Genomic DNA, 256 nt, shown 5'->3' with positions numbered 1-256 from the left:
GTAGGTGATGGTCAAGCACTCGCTTTGCTCTTAGTTTTCAGCGTGTCCGCACGTAGGAATACATATGCCACATTCCGGCAGATTGAGATGCACAGCCAGGACCGCGGGCACCAGTATTTCACCGAGTCAAGAGAAGAGAATACGCCGTTTCTTTACTCTGAATTTGTTAAACTTTAGACGCATACTGTGGAATTCTTTAACTGGAGGTTTTATTTGGTGCATATGATGCATTAGCCAGAGATGTCCGCGCGCTTCT

This window comes from Eimeria mitis, genomic scaffold (assembly GCF_000499745.2).
Source record: "Eimeria mitis Houghton genomic scaffold, Emh_scaff809, whole genome shotgun sequence".
In the NCBI taxonomy this organism is placed as follows: domain Eukaryota; phylum Apicomplexa; class Conoidasida; order Eucoccidiorida; family Eimeriidae; genus Eimeria; species Eimeria mitis.
Note: the sequence above shows the minus strand (reverse complement) of the source record.